Genomic DNA, 21,099 nt, shown 5'->3' on the forward strand with positions numbered 1-21,099 from the left:
GGGACTTGAATCTCTACTGAGTGACACAGATCAGAATGATCCATCTGACCCAGTTAATATTTAGCACAAAGAAGGAAATGATTGTGCAAAGATGGAAGGGGGATTGGAAGATCAAAGTATTTAACTCTGTCACTTCGTAGCCTACAGCATCAGATATTATCAGTGGTGTTAGATGGTTGATACAGTCAGAAATGTGCTGTCTTGAAAGATACCTCTCTTAAAAAACAAAACTGTCAAGCAGACCAAGGCCCTTATCTCCTGGTTAAATATTAGCATTTATTGAGTCAGAAGGCTGTAGACTGGGGCTGGTGGGGCCCAGGGGATGTAGTTGTGGAGGAGACTTAAGAGGCAGGAACACACTGCACCCGAGGTCAGCATCAGCAGAAAACACAGGCTCTTGGGGGCTGCCATTCTGGGAAGGAATCCTCGCTACATCCTCATCCAGTCCCCATGTTTCCCATCGGGCAGGTTCCTGTGTGCAGACTGTGGCCCATTCTGGGTGTCTGTTCCTTTTTCTCTCTGCAAACGGCCTTTTCTAGTGTGGGCTCTACAGCGGGGTCCTTCTGGCAACAGGAGAGAGAGATGTCCCTATCCCGTGGCTCCGATCATAATATCACCCTTTCTGCAAGAGGAGATTGCTTTGCACTGGCTTTCCAGGCAGTTCCAGGCCCTCAGTTCCTAAAAACATAGAAGGAACTGATCTCATGCCCATTATCTGGCCCAGGTAAAACCCTGAAGCAGCCCCACTTACTGCTGTGCTGAGCACTCTTCAAAGTCACACAAAGGCTCAGTTTGAATGCCATGTCATTCTCTCCTGTGAGCCTCTGGTGGGTCTAGAGCATGGCTTCAGAGAACCTTAGTGTCCTGATTTCTTCCCGTTTGAAGGCTACCTCGTGGTGGAGAGACAGAAGCAAAGCTGTCTTTACACAGAGAGGTGGCGTTTAGGCATTTTGAAGCATTAAAGGTGGATCGAGTGATAGGATGAGAGAGATGTTATAAAAGAGATATTTGCCCTTCAATGTATGAATATGATGGTAAATTTAAAAGACAGATTTTCAAAATTGCATATAAACTTATATAAAGTTTAATGACAAAATGTATATCAAGTTTACATACACATACATACCTGGGACAAAAATGACTGGGAGGAAAAAAACATCAAAATAATAACAGTGGTTTATTTTGAGTAGTCGGATTATGAGTGATTTGTTTCTTTTCTAAGCATGTGTTAGACTTATAATATAAAAAACAAAACCCTATAAACATCATCTAAAAATTACATACAAATTCTAGAGAAGGCAAAGGAGTCCAGGTTAAACCATATTCCAGGAGACTTAAGTCAGAATTCTCTTCCTCTAAACACCCACTGCATCGCTAATTTCCTGTGCTTCGTGAATTGACCTGATTTGCACTCCAGCAATGCCCTGTCTCTCTCCCTCCTACATGGGGCAGCAAGTCCCCAGCAGCCTGGATGCTATTCAAGCTCCACAAGCCCACAAATGAGCATTTTCATCACACAGATGTTAGACATGGCCCGTTAAAAGAAGTGAGACGATGCCATTGCAATTTAACCCAGGGAAGAAGAAAGAACGCGTAAAAAGCCATATGGTTTCACAGAATAACAAAGAACATCTGTCTCCAGACTCATGGGCTGGGTACATCTCTAAGAACAAAGCCCTCTGCCAGCCTTTCTGGAACAGGATTGCTGCTTCGAGTCAGAATGAAGCCATACGAATCCCTTTTCCACTGCTGAGACAGAACCCTCTTTTCTGACTAACTCCCTAGTTTGGACAGAGATCTCTGTAAGGGTCAACTCGTTGGCTCTGGAGTTTCAGGAGGTGAAGCCGCTAGGACTCTGTGAAGCTGGCCTTTTCAGGACTAGCCCAGAGCCCTGGGCAGAAGTGCAACTGGCCGAGGGTTCCACAGAGACTCAAGAACAAACTTGAGAACAGGTGTGGGGCCAAGACAGTCACTGGGCACCACTTGAAACAAGAGGCTGCCTGAAAAACGTGCCTTCAGCAGTTTGGCGAGGAGAAACCTGTCTGAAAGGGATGGAGTCTTGCCTTTGCCAACACCTGCTCTGGTTCTGGATGGTTTGGTGCTCACTGAGCTCTGTTCTCTTTACATCTCATGCTCACGTCTCTTCCTGCTGGTCCAGGGGGTACTTGCCTCTGCAGAGGGTGTCTTCCTGTCTCTCTTTACTTTGTAAAGTCTCAGAGAGGAGATATAATGAGTCTTGGCATGGAGAACACAGTGTTTTCTGAACTGTGGCTTGGGATGCATTAGTGGGTTGAGAAATCAGTTTTGTGGGCTGAAGCCAGCATTTAAAATGTAAAGGAAGACGAAGAAACAGAATGCAATAGGAATGAATGAACTGAATTGAAAATATTGGTCTATTGCATATGGTTAAGGGTGAGTATGATTTCCTAGAACTTAATGAAATCTGGTTTCAGTTTTATACAGGCACATACACAGATATGTGTGGGTGGTGACTGTGTACTTGGCTGGGATATAAAATGTATTTAAGAGTCACGGTCAGACAGATTTAGAAGCCAGTGGCTTAGGTAGATGTTGTTTATACGTGACTGTGGTATAAGAAGGGATATATATTTGGTATTTTTCCCCAGTTCCTGGCACAGAGCTTGGAATTTCCTGAGTGATGGGAGTGTTTTTAGTTATTTATAATGAGCCTCTCTCATCACACCTGAGTTTATGCTATGGAGGTGACTCCTGTTGGGGGCTAGTCGCCGGAGGAAACAACCATGTGATTAGAAAGGTGGAATTTTCAGCTCCAATCCCGACCTTCAAGGAACGGAGAGGAGCTGGAGATTTTTAATCACCAACAGCCAAGGATTTAATCAATTGTACCCACATAATGAGGCCTCCCAAAACCCCTGAACAATGGGGTTTGCTTCTGGGGTGGTGAACACAGAGGTGCTGGGAGGGTGGTGCACCCAGCAAGGGTCAGGAAGCTCCATGCCAGCCCCCCTCATCACTCGCCTTGTACGTCTCTTTTATTTAGCGGTTCCTCCTTGCGCCCTTTACAACAAACTGGTAAATGCAGGTAAAGCGTTTTCCTGAGTTCTGTGAATGAATTATCAAGGCTGAAGGGGCGGGTCATGGGAACACCCAGATCTGTATTCACCGGACAGGAGCATCTGAGCCCAGGCCACTCATTCGCAGCGGTAGTGTGAGGCGGGAGTTGTCTAATGGGGCCCTCACCCTGTGGGGTCTCTGCTAACTCCCAGAAGTTAGTTCCAGAAGCAAAGGAAATGCAGCTGCGCCGCTGGCGCTGAAGCATCAATCGTGCTATGGAAAAGCCCACACATGTGGTGTCAGAAGTGGAGTCGGTAAAAAGACAACACAGGGACAAGAAGGAAGAACTGTGGTCCGCCATGACTTTCTCTGTCTCTTCTACATGTAGGCTGGCAATGGCTGTGGCCCAGTCAGCATCTTTCCCTCCATTTCATCTGTGCTGGTGAGCGAGTTTACTCTGCTGCTCCTGCAAGTGAGAAGCTGAGCGTCCATCTATGTGCCGCTTTTCCCTGCTCTACCTGCCACTAAATCTGCTCCTTCCTGGCACAGACAAGGAGCATATTATCTGTGTCATTTATTTAGAAATGAACAAAATAGGCCAGGTGTGGTGGCTCACACCTGTAATCCCAACACTTTGGGAGGCCAAGGCAGGCGGATCACCTGAGGTCAGGAGTTTGAGACCAGCCTGGCCAACATGGCAAAACCCCATCTCCACTAAAAATACAAAAATTAGATGGGCATGGTGGTGTGCACCTGTAATCCCAGCTACTCAGGAGGTTGAGGCAGGAGAATCGCTTGAACCAGGAAGGTGGAGGTTGCGGTGAGCCGAGATCATGCCACTGCACTCCAGCCTGAGCAAAAAGAGCTAAATTCTGTCTAAAAAAAAAAAAAAAAGAAAAAAGGAAAAAGAAAAAGAAACAAAAAAAAAAAAAAAGGAAAAAGAAAAAGAAACAAATTAACAAAATACTGTCATTATATTAGTGACTTCTTTCTGGGTATGCATCTTCACACTCTAATAAGGGGGAGTGCCACCAAAACCAGGCAGAAGCTATTTTGTCTAGCCTTATATTCTTTTTGTTTTTTTTTTTTTGATACGGAGTCTTGCTCTGTCACCAGGCTAGAATGCAGTGGCGCGATCTCAGCTCACTGCAACCCCCGCCTCCCTAGTTCAAACGATTCTTCTGCCTCAGCCTCTTGAGTAGTTGGGACTACAGGCGTGCACCACCATGCCTGGCTAATTTTTGTATTTTTAGTAAAGACAGCGTTTCACCGTATTGGCTAGGCTGGTCTTGAACTCCTGACCTAATGATCTGCCTGCCTCGGCCTCCCAAAGTGCTGGGATTACAGGCGTGAGCCATCACGCCCAGCCCAAACCAATGTTAAGAAGCAGTGTTCACCCGTTACGTTGCAAAGATGAAAAAACATACCAAGAGTGGGCATGGATTTGCGGAAAGAAACATTTTTATACACCACTGATGAGAATATAAATTGGAGCAGTGTTTTTGGAGAGTGTTGAGTTATTGATTGCTATGTAACAAACGAACCCCAAACTCAGTGGCCTAAAATAATATTCAACAACCATTGTATTCCTTCTTATGATTCTGTGGGTCCATCGGGCTTAGCTGGGTGGTTCGTCTGCTATTCATGTTGTTGGCTGGGACTGAAGTCATCTGGTGGCTCATCTGGGCTCGCACATCCCAGATGGGTCACATATGTGGCTATAGCTGGCAGTTGGCAGTGGCTGTGGGCTGGGAGCTCATCTTGGGCTCAAGTGAGACATCTACACACAGCCTCTGCAGGTAACTTGCCTTTTTTCTGCAAAGTGGCTAGTTTTAAGAGAGTGTGTCTTTTTAAGGCACATTTTCCAAGGGGTGGGAAGCGGAAGCTGACAGACCAATTAAAAGCTACATCCGTGGGCACAGCATCACTTCCACCATATTGCATCGCTCAAAGCAGTCACAAGGCCACCAAAGCAGGTGGAGAAGAACACATTTTGATGGGGGAGGAACAAGTCCACATTGCATTGCAGAAGCGTGTGTAGGATGAGAGATGTATTGTGATTGTCTTTGGAGAATTTAATATGCTGCAGAAGGTAACTGGTTAATGTTTATTAAAAATCCCTAATATCTCTACATCTTTTGTTCTGAGCAACTCTGCTCCAAAAATTTATTCTAAATACATAGTGATAGATATTTCTAAAGATTTGACTAACAGGTGGAAATTTCAATTTCCTTCTTAATAGGCTAAAATTAGAAGGTATTCTCATGTCCCCAAATAGGAAATTGATTAATGGTGGTATACCATACTATATTGTCTAAAAATGACCCTAAAAAATAATACATAGGGTAAATCATGTCAACACTCATTATTTTAGAGAAATAGTGTATTGGGGCATTTTTCTTGGCAGGGTGGAGTTTGACAGGGATCACTTTACCCATGTTTCTCAGTATGTTGACTTTGAAGTTTGTTGGGGAGCACGTGGGCAAACTCACATGGGTCAGAGAGCTTTCTCAGAGGAAATGGATCAAAACTTCAACCCTGTCATGGGTCGAATGTTTATTCTAAAATTCGATCAGGTATTCATCATCTAAGTCATGGAAATTGACTGGAACCTATATAAAGCTTATAGCTTTACCTGGCTTAAGGTCTTCTCCCTCAAGGACAAACTGTGGAGAGGTTAGCCCTGATCTCATAATTGGGAAGGTCTATTTAACGATTCCATTTTATTCTGTTAATGGTCTGAGTATTATAATGGTCTGATTCTATTTTATTAATTACTCTTCTGTTTGCCCACTTAATCAAAAATATTAAAAATAATCTGCCAATATCTCCTGAAGTCCTCAATCTCCTCCTTGAAAACCAAGCTCTTGGGAAAACTGGCTAGCCATATGTAGAAAGCTGAAACTGGACTCCTTCCTTACACCTTATACAAAAATTAATTCAAGATGGATTAAAGACTTACATGTTAGACCTAAAAGCATAAAAACCCTAGAAGAAAACCTAGGCAATACCATTCAGGACATAGGCATGGGCAAGGACTTCATGTCTAAAACACCAAAAGCAATGGCAACAGAAGCCAAAATTGACAAATGGGATCTAATTAAACTAAGGAGCTTCTGCACAGCAAAAGAAACCACCATCAGAGTGAACAGGCAACCTACAGAATGGGAGAAAATTTTTGCAACCTACTCATCTGACAAAGGGCTAATATCCAGAATCTACAAAGAACTCAAACAAATTTACAAGAAAAAAACAAACAACCCCGTCAACAAGTGGGCGAAGGATATGAACAGACACTTCTCAAAAGAAGACATTTATGCAGCCAACAGACACATGAAAAAATGCTCATCATCACTGGCCATCAGAGAAATGCAAATCAAAACCACAATGAGATACCATCTCACACCAGTTAGAATGGCAAACATTAAAAAGTCAGGAAACAACAAATGCTGGAGAGGATGTGGAGAAATAGGAACACTTTTACACTGTTGGTGGGACTGTAAACTAGTTCAACCATTGTGGAAGTCAGTGTGGCGATTCCTCAGGGATCTAGAACTAGAAATACCATTTGACCCAGCCATCCCATTACTGGGTATATACCCAAAGGATTATAAATCATGCTGCTATAAAGACACATGCACACGTATGTTTATAGCGGCACTATTCACAATAGCAAAGACTTGGAACCAACCCAAATGTCCATCAGTGATAGACTGGATTAAGAAAATGTGGCACATATACACCATGGAATACTATGCAGCCATAAAAAATGATGAGTTCTTGTCCTTTGTAGGGACATGGATGAAGCTGGAAACCATCATTCTCAGCCAACTATCACAAGGACAAAAAACCAAACACCGCATGTTCTCACTCAGAGGTGGGAATTGAACAATGAGAACACACGGACACAGGAAGGGGAACATCACACACCAGGGCCTGTTGCGGGGTGGGGGGAGGGGGGAGGGATAGCATTAGGAGATATACCTAATGTTAAATGACGAGTTAATGGGTGCAGCACACCAACATGGCACGTGTATACATAAGTAACAAACCTGTGCGCTGTGCACATATACCCTAAAACTTAAAGTATAATAAAAAAACATTTTCAACCAAAAAAAAAGAAAATCAAGCTCTTGTTACTTAGGATACTTTTTGTGGTTTTTAAAAAATCAGTTCAAATTTTCTTTATTTATTTTTGAGACAGAGTCGTACTCTGTTGCCCAAGCTGGAGCGCAGTGGCACAATCTCAGCTCACTGCAACCTCCGCCTCCGGGGTTCAAGGGATTCTTCTGCCTCAGTCTCCTGAGTAGCTGAGACTATAGGCGCGTTCCACCATGCCTAGCTAATTTTTTGTTTTTTGTTTTCTTATTAGAGACAGGGTTTCACCATGTTAGCCAGGTTGGTCTTGATCTCCTGACCTCGTGATCCGCCTGACTCGGCCTCCCAAAGTGCTGGGATTACAGGCGTGAGCCACTGCGCCCGGCCTCAAAATTTTAATTATGGTTTTATATTTTAATGGGTAACACATTTGCATGGTTCACAATTCAAAAGGTACAGCTGGATATACTGGGGGAAGCCTCTTTCTCATGCCTGTCTCCTAGCGATCCTATCCCACTCCCCAGAACCAGACAGTGGCTTCCAGAATCTTATATATCCTTTCAGAGATATTCTAAGCACAATATGAGTGAATATATGTATCATTCTCCCTCTGTCCTCTTTGGCAAATAGTGGCACATTATATGTATTGCTTTTCCTCGCAGACTTTTTTTCCAACTTAGAAACATATCTTGGAGCACAGCAGCAGTGTGAGGAACTTGGGGAAAGTTCTCTCCCAGAAGGACAGCTACTAAGCTAATCAAAGTTAGCAAAATCTGATCAGCCAGAATCTCTGGAGATTGATCAAAGTGCTTACAACAAAGCTTGTATTCAGCAAACCTATGGAAACACAGTAAGAACAGGGGGAGGCTATCCATTGATCTAGGGCTCCCCCTCATCACCATAGCTTTGTGTTGCAGAGGAGCCGCTTCAAAGAATTTGAAAGCTGAGTGGCAGCTCCTATCTCCCCCAGCTCCTCGGGGTAGAAGAGATATTCCCAGTGGATTCCACAGATGTTGAATATCGGTAGATCCATTTCCCAGAGCTCTCTGCTGCAGAAATCCTATACTGAATGGTGGTGGCAGCCAGGTAATGGAGCCTGTTTTCCCACCCCTACAGAGAAAGGATCTGGGTGGGACTGGTAAAAAATGCAGTCCCCTATTCCTCCAGCACTGTGTTGTGGGAGAACTGCTCTGGTGGGCTTGGCAGCTCCCATCTTTTCCAGCTTCTGGAGGGGAAAGAGCTATTCCAGATATATTTGGCAGCTGGTGAATATTGGTAAATCGTATCCTGCATTCCCCCACCCCCAGCTGTGGGTTACAGAGCTATATACTAGGCTGTCATGGCACCGGTTCTCACCTCCCATACACACACAGCTCCTTCTTGGTAAAGAGGATCCAGGTGGGGCGGCTGGGTGCCCATCTTCTTGCATCTCTAGCTCATGCTCCATAGTGCAAAGTTTCTGCCAAGGAAAGCATTGGAGCCAGTTTCAAGACTCATAACACACTGTCCTTGCCAAGGGGCTCTACTTTAATTGGATTAGATTGTTGAGCAATTTAAGGCCCCAGGTCATTATTGAAAACAGTAGAACAATCAACTAGCAATTAGTGAAGACTAACAACTGAGTGTGATACCAACAGAGGCAGACTAGCCAGAAACTTAATGCGGAGATCAAAGAAAGCGACAACCAAAGGGATCCCAGCTAAACCCACAGTCCTCCCTGGTGGTCAGGAGCTCTGTGTGCTTGCCCAAAGCTGAGTCCTCTGAAGACTGAATGAAGAGGAACTTCTGAGCTACTGTTCCTTGGCTGAACACCGGGCAAACTCACAAACTCCCTGAACAGTGAAAGCAGTCTCGAAGCCACACACAGATCCAGTGGTGAAAGCCTTACTGGTTCAGGGGCTTAAGTACAACCTCTGACAAATCAGAGACTGACTAACAATCTGAGCTGACCCAGGGGTGACCCACAGAAAACCAGGCTTACAGATGAAATTGAGGGGGAAAATGGGCAGAGACATCAGAGGCTGCACAATGGAGGAGACTAGACTTTACTGAACGAGTCAGGGCAAGACACTGAACAAATAAACAATCCCCACAGGGGGAGAAATCAGTATTTAGAGTTGCTGCAATATATTAATTAAAATGTCCAATATTTGATGAAAGTTATCAGACACACAAGAAGGCCAGGCACAGTGGCTCATGGCTCATGCCTGCAATCCTAGCACTTTGGGAAGCTGAGATGGGCGGATCACTTGAGGCCAGGAGTTGGGAGACCAGCCTGGCCAACATGGCAAAACCCCATCTCTACTAAAAATTAAAAAAAAATAAAAATGATTAAAAAAAAAGAATGACCTGGGCATGGTGGTGCACGCCTGTAATCACAGCTCCTCAGGAGGCTGAGGCAGGAGAATTGCTTGAACCCAGGAGGCAGAGGTCGCAATGAGCCGAGATCATGCCACTGCACTCCAGCCTGGGTGACAGAGCAAGACTCTGTCTTAAAAAAAAAAAAAAAAAGACACGCAAAGAAACAGGAAAGTGTGACCTATACACAGGAAAGAAAGCAAGTAATAGAAATTGCCCATGAAGTATGCAGACGTTGGGCATAATAAAGACTTCAAAGCAATTATTATAAACATGTTCAAAGAACTAAAGGAGACCATGGCCCAAGAAGTAAAGGAGGGTATGATGATAATACCTCACCACATAGAAAATATAAAGAGATCAAAGTTATAAAATTGAATGAAATAAAAATTCTAGAGTTGCAAAGCATGATAATTGAAATGAAAAATTTACTAAAGAGGCTCAAAAATAGATTTGAGCTGGCAGAAGAAAGTATAAGCAAACCTGAAGATAGATCAATAGAGATTATGAATTGGAGAAACAAAAATAAAAAGTAAACAGAGCCTCAGAGCAATGTGGGACACCATTAAGCACACCAACATATGCATACTAGATGTACCAGAAGGAAAGGAAAGAATGAAAGGAACAGAAAATGTGTCTGAAGAAATAATGGTTGAAAACTCCCCAAATTCCTTAAAAAGAATTAATCTATACATCCAAGGAACTCAATTAATCCTAAGTAGGATTAAAACAGAGCCACACTCTGTTTTATGCCATATCATATCAAGATATATCATAATCAAAACATTGAAAGCCAGCAATAAAGAGACAATCGTGAAAGCCTCAAGAGAAAAATGATTCATCATAGGCAAAGGAACTCTAATAAAATTAATTGACTTAATCCCCAATATGCTGATTCCTCATCAAAAGTAATAGAGGCCAGTGATTCAAAGTGATGGGAAAAACAAAAAAAATCAAACCTGTGAATCAAGAATCTTACGTCCAGCAAGACTATCTTGTAAAATTGAAGATTAAATAAAGGCATTCTTAGATAAACTATAAACTAGGAATTTGTTGCTTTGAAAAAGAACAAAGTTGTAGGACACACACTTATTTCAAAGCTTACTATAAAACACCAGTAATCAAGACAGTGTAGTTGTGGCATAAGGATAGCAATATAGATCAACGGAATAGAAATGAGAGTCTAGAAATAAACCTATGTGAAATAAACCCAAATATTGATAAGGATGCCAAGATCATCCAATGGGGAAAGAAAAGTCTTTTCAACAAATGGTGCTGGAACAACTAGATATCCACATGCAGAAGAATGAGATCAGACAATTACCTTCCACAGTATACAAAAATTAACTCAAAATGGATCAAAGATATAAATGTAAAAGGTAAAACTATAAAACTCTTTAAGGAAAATAGAAGTATATTCTTCATGACCTGGAACTAGGCAATAGTTTCTTAGATATGATACCAAAAGCACAAGTAACAAAAGAAAAATATATATATATATATATATAGGATTACATTAAAATTAAAAACTTTTGTGCTCATAGAATACCATGAAGCAAAAGACAACACATAGAATGTGAGAATATTTGTGAATCATATATTTGATATGGCATTTGTATCTATAATATATAAAGAAATTTTATGAGTCAATAATAAAAGCACAAGTAATCTCATTAAAAAGTGGACAAAGGATATAAATAAAAATTTCTCCAAAGAACATATACAAATGGTCAATAAGCATATTGAAAAATGCTCAACATCAGTAACCATCAGGAAAATGCAAATCAAAACCACAACAAGATACCACTTCACACCCACAAGGATGGCTATAATAAAAAGGATGGATAACACAGTGAAACCCCGTCTCTACTAAAAATACAAAAAAATTAGCTGGGTGTGGTGGCGGGCGCCTGTAGTCCCAGCTATTCGGGAGGCTGAGGCAGGAGAATGGCATGAACCCGGGAGGCGGAGCTTGCAGTGAGCAGACATCGAGCCACTGCACTCCAGCCTGGGTGACAGAGCCAGACTCTGTCTCCAAAAAAAAAAAAAAAAAAAGGATGGATAATAATAATTCGTGTTGGTGAATTAATTAGCAGAATTCAGGAGGCAGAGAATTTGAAAGCTTCATACACTACTGGTGAGGAAGCCGAGAATTTGAAACCCTCATACGATACTACTAGAAATGTAAAATAGTGCAGCTGCTTTGGAAAACACACTTGCAATTCCTCAAAAGGTTACACATAGAGTTACCATATGACCCAGCAATTCCATTCCTAGGGATATACCCAAGAGAAATGAAATATTTGTGTACAAAAACTTGTACACAAACCTTCATTAACGGCATTATTCATAAAAGCCAAAAATTGGAAGCAACCCAAATGTCCTATAACTGGTGAACGATGGATAAACAAAATGTGTTGTATCTACTAGAATGTTACCTCGCCATAAAAGGGAATGAAACCCTGATACATGGTACCATATGGGTAAACATGAAAATGTCATGTTAAGTGACAGAAACCAGACACAAAAGGCCACATAGTAAATGATTCCATTAATGTGAAATGGTGAGAATAAGCAAATCTATAGAAACAAAATAATTACCGGTTTCCTAGAGCTGGGGAGGAGATGAGAATGCGGACTATCTGGTGATGGGTAGAGGGTTTGTTTTTGTAGTGACAAAAATCTTCCAAAATTAGATTGTGGTAATGTCTGCACAACTTTGTGAATATACTAACAACCATTGAACTATGTACTTTGAGTGTGTTCTCTGGCATGTGAAATATGTCTGTTAATACGTATATATTAATTATATACAGATGGGATCGCTCATGAGATGAGCTGAGTTGCCGGCTGGGGCTGCAGTCATCTGAAAGCTTGATGGGGCTGGAGGATCTGATTCCAGCATTCAGTGCCCAGTTTTGGTTGGCTGGTAGCACGTGGCCTTTGTTCCTTGTTCCTTGCCAGGTGGCCCTTTCTATGAGGCTGCCTGAGTGTTCTCATGACAGGAAAGCTGGCTCCCTCCAGAATGAGTGATCCAAGAGAGCAAGGTGGTACATGAAAGGTACAATGCCTTTCATGACCTTGTATCATATGTTACATGCTGTCATCTCATCCAAGTCCTAGTGATTACGTAGGGCATAAAACCAACAAAGAATCACTGGGGGCCCTCTTGGAGGCTGGTTCCCACAAGTGGGGTTAAATCCTGCTGCTTTCTTAGTGACTTCAGTCTCTGCAGCTCATCAGTCATAACCACTTTGTAACACTGCCCTAATTAAATACATTCACAGTTCTATGGTGATCCTCGAAGCCTGTGAAGTTTCTCCTGGAGATCCCTGGTGATCTCCACGGTGATCCCTGGAGCTGTTCAAGTTTCTCCTGGAGATTGAAATGTGTGTGTGTGTGTGTGTGTGTGTGTGTGTGTATACACACACACATATTTATATACATATATTCATATGCACATTCATATTCATATACACATTCATATACATACACAAATACATATGTAATCATGTTCATGTGCATATACACATATTGTTTCTCAAAAAGTCTGACTTATTGGTTTGAAGGCAATAAATTCTAGAAAAATAAATTTCCAGCATGAGTTAGGTATGAGAAAAATCTAATTTTTCTTTTTCTTTGTAATATTATTTACTATGACATTTACTTGGCAAAAATACATGAGTCCATAGGAAATGCCTTTCCCTGCTGCAATCCTCCAGCAAGGAACATAAAACCCCTGTCTCTCATTCTGAGGAATCAGGAAAAATACAAATAAGATCCTGATCCCTAAGCCCCCCAGATCAATATAGTGGCACCTGCTTGTGTCAGGCTAGTTAGGGGTCTGTCAGTCTATGAATATTTTCTGAAGTAGCTTAATTAATTATGGCTTTTCGAAAACATGGGAGATTTTGTGATGTTCCTGAGAGCTCATCTCTGTGTGGGGTTTTTCCACAACAACAATATAGGAAGATGTTCAGCGTGGGCAGTCTTCAAGCCAACATTATTTTGCCTTCATTGCATGAGGATTGTCTTGTCCATCCCGCAAAAGCAGCTGAAAACAAATGAAAGACTTTCTAGTTGGCAAAGGGAGGGAACACAGCAGTACCCAATAGTGAATGCAGGCGTTAGGAGACCAGAGTAGGACCCCTTAACAGATGCGGCCTCAGGACTGCAGGTGATGGGCTCCCTTGGTTGCTGATGTCAACACGAGACTTTTATTCTCCTCATGCGTTTCATGGGTCATCAGAAATCTCACCCAATCACGTGAGGAACACCCAGTGTTCCAGTGCAGTGCCCCTGAGAAGAGGAGGAGGGCAGGAGGGAACGTGGGCATCAAGTTCTCAGGTCCAATGCCCTTATTTGCTAGCCAGCTTTGTGACCTTGGGCAAGACACTTCCCTGCCAGGGGCCTCACTTCTATTCTGTTAAATTAAAAAGCTGGACTCATTCAGGGGTTTCCAGATGTCGAGATGCCAGTGATAACAGGAACTTCCAGGGGTGATCATTTTTTACTATGGCCAAGTAAAATTATTAAAGAAAAAACGCTTAGCATCTAAAATAACTATAATTTCCAGAAAACTTTAGTACCAAATAAAAAGACATAAAAATGAGAAAACACAACATAAATTTTATTACCTTAAATGGGAAAAAACCCTTAGTTTTATAAAAACTTGTCTCATCATTCTTCTGGTTCTCATTTCTCTAGAGACGTTTGAAAATGCCACAGAGCAGCATTTGGGAACTCTGGGGATGGCTCTCAGGGCCTCTTGTGCTCTCACATCCTGGGACTCTCTGGTTCATTCAGCTGTCAGCTCACACCAGATGCTAATGGTGCCAGGCATTATTTGTCCAGGTTTTTCCATTTGGAAACTACTCAAGGTAGAAATAGCTTTTCAAATCTGTACCAAAAGTGCCCTTTTGCCCAGTGAGATGCCTCACCAGTGCTATTCCCTGCTCAATGTTGCCTGGTGTTGGTGTTGGGGCCCCCTGTCGATAACTGACCTCCTCCTTGCTGAAAATCCTCCCGTGGACTCCATGACCCCTGCAGCCATTAGTGAGTGCTATGAACTGGATTGTGTTTCCACCAACTTCCTATGTTAAAGCCCTAGTCCACTATGTGATAGTATTTGGAGATGGGGCCTTTGGGAGGTAATTGAGGGTTAGATGAGGTCATGAGGGTGGGGCTCTCTTGATGGGATTTGTGCCCTTTCCTAGCATCACACACAAAAAGAGCCAATGGTCAGGAAGATGACAAAGTGGATGCTAAGCCCAAGGATGGTACACAGAGTAAAAGTGGAAGTAATAGCCCTACCTCCTAAGCCACATGGAGCAACAGTAGGGGTAATGTGGAGGTCCTCCAAAAAAAAAAAAATTAGAAGAATGTATGCCCGGTAGAAAAAATAGCACGTCCATTCTAGAGAGTTCCCTATGGTCACCAAAACGGTTGAACCCCCCCAAAATTCAGGGCTGTGTACAAAAATGGAAGCAGTGAAGTATTACAGTTTGAATCCCAGCTCTGCCTTTACTAGTTGTATAACTTTGAGGAGATTACTTAGGCCTCTTTTTTTCTCATATGTAGAGTGGGAATAAAAGCACCTGTCTCATAGGACATGAATAAGGATGAAATTTATTAAAATAGTTGAAGTGGGCTGGGTGTGGTGGCTCACACCAGTAATCCTAGCACTTTGGGAGGCTGAGGTAGGAAGAGCACTTGAGGCCAGGCATTCAAAACCAGCCAGGACAACACGGCAAGACTCTACATCTTTACAAAGAATAAAAAAATTAAACGGGCGGGATGGCGTGCACCTGTAGTGCCAGCTACTTGAAAGGATGAGATGGGAGAATGGCTTAAGCCTGAGAGGTCAAGGCTGCAGTGAGCCATGATCACACCACTGCCTTCCAGCCTGGGTGACAGAGAGAGACCCTGTCTCTAAAAAATAAATAAAAGTTAAAAACATATATACAGTTGAAGTGCTTAAATAGTTCCTGCCATATGTTGAATGTTCACTCCTACTATAGTTTTTTTGCAAGATTCTGCGAACTGAAGAATGTGCAGTTGGCCAATAATAGACCAATAAGAGTGGCTGTGAACCATAAAATTATTAATTCCAGAAATAACGAAAGATTGTTTATAATATACATGATCATAATATTGCAAGCACATGAATATTGATCTAATCAAAATTGCTTTTTACTTATCCTGGAAGGATGGGAGGTGGAGAGTGTTCACATGTGTGGTAGGGTTGATAAAAAAGCAGAGGGAAGAAAGAGTGCTAAATTCTTACCATCTATAATAGGAAGAACAGAGGTGATGCCTAAAACTGAAAACTCAAGTAGTAGTAAGATACACATGTTGTTTAGAGATGCAGAGGTAAATTTCTAGAGGATCTATTGATAAGTAGTTACCTTCGGGGAACTGGAAGTGAGAAGGAGAAAAGGAGACTGCTGCTTTTCTCAGGAGCCTGTAGCACTGTATCTTTAGATAATGTGCATGCTTAACGACGGTGAATAAACATGGAGTTACAAATCACAGATGCTAAAGACAAACAGGTTTGGGGTCAAGTCTCTGAGAAAAGACTGTGACTGCGCTCTCACACAGGATACTTACGACACCAGACGTGTGGGTTTTTTCCTACTCTGATCAATTCTCTGACACCAACTGGGTGCCCTACAATTCAGTTCAATTCTAACACTACCTCCCTGTTGTTATTAGCATCAGATCCTGTAACCATAATAGGCCCGCTGCCTGATGTGCGTGGTGGTGTCAATGTGCAGACGCACCAGGTTGCAGCAGAGAGATTTCACTGTAGGGATGGAAAACAAATAGAAAAGAGGAAACCTCACATCCATCTCTCCAAGGAGTTTGGGACTAGGGTTTTTAAGGTTTTGTGGTGGGCCAAAGTGTGGAGACTGTTGATTGGTCAAAGACTGCAGGTTGAAATTATGGGACAGGGAAATGAAGAAATGGTATTCTCATACTGATTCCATTCCTTTGTGGGAGTCTCCAAACTGGTTGGCATCAGGTGTTTTGCTGGGATTCAGGATCTGAAAGGCATCTTAAGCAATCCTTAAACAAATGCTTTAGGATTTTAAAGTCAAAAATGATATGTATAGGAACAATGGGGATACACATGATCAGTATCTAATGACTTTCAGTTACAAGGAAGTGGGTCAAATTGCAGTCTGATTAATGTTTATTATAACTATATTTCTCTCCAGAATTCCTGTTAACTCCGTGAGGATGGCTTCAGTCCCACAAATTAAGGGCCCAGTCTCGCAAGACTGCCCCTGCTTCATACACCAATTGTGTCTGAGCCTCCTGTGCTTCTGATCAACTGGCTATAAATTGGGAGTTTCCATGACCCTACTTGCTAGAGCAGCTCTCAGAACTCAGGGAAACAACTTACATTTCCTGGTTTATTTTAAAGAATATTACAAAGGATATAGATGAAGAGGTGCATAGGGCAAGGTCCAGAAGGGTTCTGAGTGTAGAAGCTTTGATCCTTTGTGGAGTTAAGGTATACCACCCTCCCTGCACAAAGATGCATTCACTACCCAGAAGCTCATCATATCTTGTTCAAGAGTTTTTGAAGAGTGTGCTGGGCGCGGTGGCTCACACCTGTAATCCTAGCACTTTGGGAGGCCGAGGCGGGTGGATCACGAGGTCAGGAGATCGAGACCATCCTGACTCACACAGTGAAACCCTGTGTCTACTAAAAATACAAAAAATTAGCTGGGTGTGGTGGCGGGCACCCATAGTCCCAGCTACTCAGGAGGCTGAGGCAGGAGAATGGCATGAACCCGGGAGATGGAGCTTGCAGTGAGCCCCCATTGCGCCACTGCACTCCAACCTGGGCGACAGAGTGAGACTCCGTCTCAAAAAAAAAAAAAAAAAAGAGTTTTTGCAGAGTGTAACCTCCAGACTCCCACTCCCTCCTCCAGTTCCCCAAAAGTAACTGTCTTGGAGGTTGGTGGGTGGGGCTGAAAGTTCCAATCCTCTAGTCACTGTTCTTCTGGTGAGCATCCCCATTCTGAAGCTAACTAGGGGCCCCACCCGAGGTCACCTCATTAGGGTAAACACAGATGTCATTGGAAGATGTTTGTTATGAATATCAAAAGATACTCCTATCACTCAGGAAAATTCCAAGGGGTTTAGGAGCTCCGTACCAGGAACCTGGGACGAAGACCAAATATAGTTCTTTTTATACAACAAATTCCCACTTCTAACACTGTGTGACCCCGTTTCAGTGACCTAGGCCCACTGAGATTCAATTTCTTTATCAGACAAATGGTGCCAACAATCTCAGGGGGTTGCTCTGATGACTGGTGAAATATGGCATGTCAAGTAATCTGGCACACCTGGGAGTCTGAGGCTGCACTTGACCCCTTCCTTCCCTGGGGTCCATCAGTGACAGAGGCTGCTGGCTCATCCCAGGCACCTTTGGTCACCCTCTCTCTTGCTGTGCATGCAAGGCAGGCCAGGTACCCACCATGGCTGCAATGATAGGGAATTCTTAGAAAAATTTCAGAAGGTTGTTGTGTTGGCTATTTCTCCTTGCTTTCAGCAGAGACCTGAGTGACACGCATGCAGGCATGAGCTAACCTGTCTGCCAGCAGTGCTGGCAGAGACAGCCTTGCCCAGCAAGGGGTCCTCACCTACAGACTTCAGTCCAAGTCTGGAGCCCTGCATGACATAAAAAGCCAAATGCTTCATTACGCCCAACTGAAGTTACCATTAGTGGCTTCAAAGCTACAGCCTCGGCAGGAGATAAGATTGATGCTGGGTGCCATATTGTTTTAAGGTATCCCTCATTAAATTTAGGGAGTGGGGTGGAGAGAGTTCAGAAGCCAGCAAGTAATAACGACAGTTTCACACTTAACATCATGTCTAGAAAATAACTTTGGCTGGGATTAATTCATTGCACATGGAACTGACTAGAAATCCATCTAAGTTTTTGAGACGATTGAATTATCAAAGAAAACCCATTAGCCTAGACTGAAAAACCTATGAAAGCAATCTCCGGTTCCCAAATCTGCATCAGCAGGAAGCAGGCAGCAAAAGATCTGTAGCTCTGCCAAATGGGGCTTGGATGTGGTCATGGAAGACCAGGAAGGCAAAGCCAGAGGGTATGTGGGACAATGAACTGGGGAGTTCATCCCAGACAGTGGACCCAGGGCAACCAAGGGATGATACCTCCAAGGCAGACAGAGTCTTTGCAATACCTCCCAGTAGAATTTGACAGTGGCCAGAGAACTGGCTCTTGCTGGTGCTTTGCATTCCCTTTTCCTAATGTTTGTATTTGTTTCACCATTGCACATCAGGTATGTGAGAGGACAGACTGCTTATTCTTTAGTTTACAAGTAGCTAGATGACAAAGAGCCACATTCAGACTTGAAGGAGAGGCCTGTACATCACCCCAGGTATAACTACTGGGCCCGTGGTGGTCTTCTTTGCGTTAGGACTGAGTGTGCTATGTGTGGGGAAAGGAGACACTTGGATATTTTTGTAGCGAAAGGGATAGACTACATCACAAACTGTGTTTATCCCCTGATTTCTGCGCTCCATTTTTTCCCATAGTAATAGAACTTGGCTTCCCAGATAAGGACTATATCTCCCAGCTTCCCATGCTACCAGGTGTGGCCAGGTAACCAAGTTCCAGCAACCACTACAGTGTTTGTTGTCTTATAGGACTCTTCCTTGAGAGACAGCTGTTTTAAGTCTTTTGAACTTTCTTTCTCCCCTTACCTTCTGTTTTCCAGGATGTAAATGTGATGGTTAAAGCTGCAGCTGCCATCTTGGATTATGAAGTAACCATGGATATGGAAGACACATATGATGAAACAAGGTAGAAGCAGCCTGGGTCCTTGATGTTACAGCCAACTTACCTCTAGACTTCTTTGAAGCAGAGAAATAGGTTTGCTTAAGCTACAGGTACTTTGTGTATTTTGTAATGTGCAGTTGAACCTAAGTCTAAGTAACACCAAAACAATTAAGAAATAAGGCAGGATTTAGATCGTAGTCAGCATACCAACTTTTTTTTTGAGACAAAGTCTTGCTCTGTAGCCCAAGCTGGAGTACAGTGGCAATGATCTTAGCTCACTGCAACCTCCGTCCCCCAGGTTCAAGCGATTCTCCTGCCTCAGCCTCCTGAGTAGCTGGGATTACAGGTGCCTGCCACCGTGCCCGGCTAATTTTTTTGTATTTTTATTAGAGACAGGGTTTCACCATATTGGTCAGGCTGATCTTGAACTCCTGACCTCAGGTGATCCACTTGCCTCAGCCTCCCAAAGTGCTGGGGTTTTTACAGGCGTGAGCCACCGCGCCCGGCAGCATACTAACTTTTAAATGAAAACTAGATTGGAGAATATGGCTTAGACCAGCAACCAAAGACGTGGGGTTCTACTATCAGCACCCTCAAGTTTAGGTCTTGATCTGCTATGTTGGAAGGGCAGACTAAATAGCAGACATCCAGCCAGCCAGTTTCCAGAAACCTTCGTGTTCCTGTGGCTCACCTGGGGATCTTACTGGATTACACATTGATTCAGTAGGTCTGGGGTGGAGCCTGAGATTCTGCTTTTCTATCTGCTTTTCTAACAAGCTCCCAAGTGCCGATGCTGCTGGTCCAAGGGTCTCACTTCAGGTAGGAAGAATCTGCTTCACACCCTAATGAAGTGTTCAGAGCCAAAAGCCTGTCCTGGGCCCTGACCCTACTTGCACCGAAACTCAGGGGGAGGAGTTCATAAGAGGTGGAAAAGGCAGCCATAGAGCATTTGTTCTCCAACCAAATAGCTGGGGAGCTTCAAAACACTGATGTCCACTTCTGACCCTGAGGTCTGGCTCTGGGTGTGACCTTTGAATTGGGAAGTTTAAAAGCTTCCCTGATGACCCTAAGGGACAGCCATTGGGACCCACTGTCCTAAAAGGCTAATGATTCGGTGGAAGTTCTTGCTTATGGGCTGAGGCAAGAACTCTAAGAAATGTCCCTGCTATACTCAGGGCTAGGACCAGGGTAAGGTGAGTGAGGCACCCAACTTGGGCATTAAGGTTAAGGAGAAGGAGATCCCCAAATACTCAGTAACCAAATAATAAACAATATTTGAATTATATATATACATAAATATATAAAAATATACATATATATATATATATATAAAATTTTTTTTTTTGAAATGGAGTTTCACTCTTTCGCCCAGTCTGGAGTGAAGTGGGGCCATCTCGGCTCACTGCAACTTCTGCCTCCCAGGTTCAAGCGATTCTCCTGCCTCAGCCTCCCAAGTAACTGGGATTACAGGCACATTTTTGTATTTTTAGTAGAGACAGGGTTTCACTATGTTGGCCAGGCTGGTCCCGAACTCTTGACCTCAGGTGATCCACCCACCTCGGCCTCCCAAAGTGCTAGGATTATAAGCATGAGCCACCACACCCGGCCTGAATACAATATTTAAAAAAATCAAAATTAACAGAAATAATCCACAATGAATAAAATGCAAACATTTTCAATGAAGACAGGATCTGTAACTGTGCCCTGTGGAGCCATATTGGAGCAAAAGGAAAATCAATGATACTGACCCTGCAGGCTATTTGCATTAGCTCACTGTCCTCCTA

At 43.1% G+C, this 21,099-nt stretch overlaps 1 protein-coding gene across 1 annotated transcript in view; it reads right to left on the bottom strand.

The window, feature by feature from the left end:
* Positions 1-291: 291 nt before the first annotated feature.
* The window catches only part of FAM50B (family with sequence similarity 50 member B), a 40,453-nt gene continuing 19,645 nt past the window's right edge, over positions 292-21,099 (bottom strand). Inside the window, exon 2 of the transcript XR_010119203.1 lies at positions 292-678. The gene's annotated coding sequence lies outside the window, so the exon portion shown is untranslated. The remainder of the gene's footprint in view (positions 679-21,099) is intronic.

This window comes from Symphalangus syndactylus, chromosome 23, assembly GCF_028878055.3.
Source record: "Symphalangus syndactylus isolate Jambi chromosome 23, NHGRI_mSymSyn1-v2.1_pri, whole genome shotgun sequence".
In the NCBI taxonomy this organism is placed as follows: Eukaryota; Metazoa; Chordata; class Mammalia; order Primates; family Hylobatidae; genus Symphalangus; species Symphalangus syndactylus.